This window comes from Micropterus dolomieu, linkage group LG02 (assembly GCF_021292245.1).
Source record: "Micropterus dolomieu isolate WLL.071019.BEF.003 ecotype Adirondacks linkage group LG02, ASM2129224v1, whole genome shotgun sequence".
Lineage (NCBI taxonomy): Eukaryota > Metazoa > Chordata > Actinopteri > Centrarchiformes > Centrarchidae > Micropterus > Micropterus dolomieu.
In genome coordinates, this window is record NC_060151.1 from 888,659 (window position 1) to 893,514 (window position 4,856).

The window sequence follows — 4,856 nt, forward strand, 5'->3', positions numbered from 1 at the left end:
GTGTTGGTCCACTGTGTTTTCTGAGGTCCAAGGTCAATGCAGCCGTCTACCAGGAAGTTTTAGAGCACTTCATGCTTCCTGCTGCTGACCAACTTTATGGAGATGCAGATTTCATTTTCCAACAGGACTTGGCACCTGCACACAGTGCCAAAGCTACCAGTACCTGGTTTAAGGACCATGGTATCCCTGTTCTTAATTGGCCAGCAAACTCGCCTGACCTTAACCCTATAGAAAATCGATGGGGTATTGTGAAGAGGAAGATGCGATACGCCAGACCCAACAATGCAGAAGAGCTGAAGGCCACTATCAGAGCAACCTGGGCTCTCATAACACCTGAGCAGTGCCACAGACTGATCGACTCCATGCCACGCCGCATTGCTGTAGTAATTCAGGCAAAAGGAGCCCCAACTAAGTATTGAGTGCTTTTCATGCTCATACTTTTCAGTTGGCCAACATTTCTAAAAATCCTTTTTTTGTATTGGTCTTAAGTAATATTCTAATTTTTGGAGATACTGAATTTGGGATTTTCATTAGTTGTCAGTTTTAATCATCACAATTAAATGAAATAAACATTTGAAATATATCAGTCTGTGTGTAATGAATGAATATAATATCCAAGTTTCACTTTTTGAATGGAATTACTGAAATAAATCAACTTTTTGATAATAATATAATATAATATAATATAATTATATGACCAGCACCTGTATGAATGTGTGTGAATGGTAAATGCAGATAGTGTAAAAGCGCCTTGAGCGGTTGAAAAGACTAGAAAGGCGCTATACAAGTACGGAGCATTTACATTCAATATGACTGCTGAGAGAGAAAGGCACTTTTATTTTGTTACAAGATGTTTATTGATTTCAGTGATTGGTCTGCTACACACAGCTTAAACTAGTTTTGGCTACTTGACATTTGACAGCTAATATTATATTGTCCGTCTTCAAAGGACAACACAAAACATATTTAAAGACTGTCATCTATATATTGAGGTGTTACTTCCTTGTTCCATTTTCTCCCACTTATGTAACCTAATAATACTCTAGCTCTGTAAACCTGTGGTGAGGACATTAAAGAAATCGACCAGTGAAGCTGTGGAGGATCTTCAGGCGTGTTTGGACTGCACTGACTGGGATGTTTTCAGGACTGCTACCAACCAATCTGGATGAGTTTACAGAGGCTGTGACGTCCTACATCAGCTTCTGTGAGGACATCTGTATACCAACACACACCAGGATGAGTTATAACAATGACAAGCCCTGGTTTACAGCCAAACTCAGACAGCTAAGGTTGGAAAAGGAGGAGGTATATAGGAATGGGGATCGAGTTGGTAAAGTACAGGTTTATCAAGGAGGTGCGAGAAGCTAAACGACAGGTAGCAGCACGTGAAGCTGGGAAAACATGTCTCTGATTCCAGGACCATCAGCACCGGTTCCCCTCAAGGCTGCATTCTTTCCCCCCTTCTCTTCACACCAACAGCTGCACCTCCAGTCACCAGTCTGTCAAGCTCCTGAAGTTTGCGGACGACACCACCCTCATTGGGCTTATCTCTGGTTGGGATGTGTCTGCCTACAGGTGGGAGATCGACCATCTGGTGACCTGGTGCAGCCAGAACAGTCTGGAGCTCAACACTCTTAAGACAGTGGAGATGGTCGTGGACTTCAGAGGTGAGCAGGAAAGATTGCATCTGACCCCTCCCATCCCGGACACAAACTGTTACAGACTCTCCCCTCTGGCAAGAGGCTGCGGTCCATCAGGACCAAAACCTATTGCCACAAAAACAGCTTCTTCCCATCAGTAGCTAGCCTCATAAATAAGGTCCGCCACTGACACTCCCCTCTTTCAAATAATACAATCGTCTCTGTACATGTAAATATCACTTCATTTCATATCATGCACGAATCTAGCACATTGCACATATTTGTTGATAATTGTTAATCGTTGTTGTTTTATTGTTATTTTTATATTGTCAATTTATATATTTATGCACACAACATCCTCTTCCATTGCAATACGTCTACAGAACATAAACCAGAGTAATGAACATGTAAATATCTGCAACGTTGTTCTTTCTCTGCAAATGACTTATACATGACTTATACAATGACTAATGACAAAATAACTTGCATTTGTTTATTCCATATTTATATATTTCTACATCTATTTATGTCATCGATATGTTTGTCACCAAAGCAAATTCCTTGAATGTATAAAACACTACTTGGCAATAAAGCTCCTTCTGATTCTGATCTTCTGATTCAGAGGTTGCGGTAAATGACACCTCCTACGAGGCTTCAAAACTATTTAGTGTGCAGATAATTATTTGTTTTTCACAATAGAGTTACTTCTTAGTGAATGTCATATTTATTTCTTAAAGAAATGTCAAATCAGCTTTTAATTTTTACATTCTAACACAGTATATGCATTATGTTAAATGTAAATGTTCTGTATTTGTATAGCGCCTTTCTAGTCTAGGTGGGGTGGGGTGGTGATGGCGCATGGTTAAGCTAAATGAATAAATGCAAACGTGGTCTTTTCGACCACTCAAAGCACTTTTACACTACCTTGCATTCACCATTCACACACATTCATGCACTGGTCGAAGAGCTGCCAGGGGCAGTTAGGGGTTCAGTATCTTGCCCAAGGACACTTTGACATGCAGCCTGGAGGACTGGGGATTGAACCACAGACCTTCCGATTAATGGGCAACCCACTCTACATCCTGAGCCAAAGCCGCTGCGTTTCCCATGCCCCATAACCTCTAATATCATTTTAATATTTTCATTTACAGCCGTTATAAACTATAATAGTTTAACAATTTAAAATCATATCTTGCATTCACCACGCGACCCTGTACGCAGGATAAGCGGTTGACGATGGATGGATGGATGGATCTTGCCTTCATGAAAACCTATATTATACATACATATATAATATTAAAAAGGTAACAAATGTAAAAGTTGTTTGATATGACTTGAAATACTGTTTTGTAACAGTAATGATGTGGAACATGTGGACAGGAACCCAGTGTCATAATGTGACATCAGTAGTGTTCAGGTGTTGTGAAGTAAAAAGAAAAGGCTAAACAAGGCAGTAAGGTGTAGGAGTTGGAAGAGCCATGCTGGAAGCTGGGACTTCTGTAGAGCTGGACAAAGGCACTTCATCTAGCATGATTCTGCATTCAGCTCGCCTGGGACCTGTAAAGACAACATGGGTATACAGTTACTGGTACAGCACACACAAGCAACCACCATAAACCTACTGGACTCTGAGATTGCCTCAGCCTGATTACCTCTCTGGCATCTAACAATAATTATGGTGGCAATGTGCAATACACTGTGTACTCATTCGTGCAATTTTTATCTCGCTGCTGGACACTGCAGTAAAAATCTATGCTGACCGGCAATGTGCAATAATAATCTATGCTGCTAGATACCTGTTGAGTCAGCTCTTATTGTATATTTATAATTAAGATCTTATTTTATATGTATATACCTGCTAATTATTATTAACACATAAAGAAAATACTAGAATTTCACTCACCAACTGGAACATAGGCTTCCTGGTTGGTCTCTCTCTACAATTAATGGCACAGCATGCAATTATTCATCCTGTATCTGCATGAAGAATTCTCCAAAAGGTACAAACAGGCAGAGGTGCAGAGCTCTGTGACTGTATTAGCTGAGAGGCTAACAGATGGGGGACAAAATGCTAGCAGTGACAGAACAGCACCCACCTGTCACTTAAAGTGGCCATGCCCCTAATAAAATAATATAATTTGAATTGGTAAACTATAAAAAAAATCACCCCCCTCTCAGTTGTCATAAAGGGCAAAATTAGCTACATACACCAAAGCCATTTTTTGTACCAGGCCGTTAACATGGGTTTTTTTGTGCTGTAAAATTGCCCATTTTAACATGGGGGTCAATGGAGATTGACTCCCTTTTGCAGCCAGCCTCAAGATGCCACTCGATGAATTGCAGTCTTTTGCTCTTCTAGTATAGCCTAAATTTTGAGAACCTGAGGTTGCCGCTTGGGCTTGATACAGTGAGGGCACAGAGCTTGTAAGCTGTGGGCATTTACAATGCAGACCAACAAAAATATGTTATTAATTGGAAAACATTGGGACCACCGTTTTAAAGCTTTACCCATACTAGGGATTAAATGTTATGGTACCACAGCCTCGGATGCTTCGATTTTGACCAATATCTTTTCACTTGTCTCTTGGGAGTCCCCAACGTTATAATACTGATATAATACCAATATTTAATTCTACATCACTGGATCACCACTTTAATAGTTTTTGGACAACAATGCTCTATGTCACAGAGGAATAAGATATTTCAGGCTTTGGATACACACGGTACTTGTTAGAAGAATGCATTCATTGTTAATTTGAGTCTCCAGAAAGATTTTTGTTAGATTTGTTTAAATTAAGAAAACATATAGAATATCACCATACTTAATATTCTAGATCACCTGCTATTAGCCAGAAATTATAAGAAATGTATGAAGAAGAAAGCCAGATAGAGAGAGTTGAGGAGTGGAGCAGGGTAGAGATGAAGAAAAGGGGGGTTGGTAGACTCCACAACCTCATTATGTCTGTTGGCATTTTAACACCTTTTGATGATTTAGTAAGAAGCGAGGATAGAGGAGGAGATGTGTTCTCTTCTCCATCCATGACACCATTTCAATCCTCCTCTCACACAGCCCTCTCCCTGCTCTCCCCATGACGGAGAGGAGACAGAAGAAAGAGAAGTGAGTGTCTTTAATTTAGAGGGATCCCGAATGTGTGAAATCCTTTGTGCTATCTGGGTCACAGTGTGCCTTACAGGCTGAATACACACACACACACA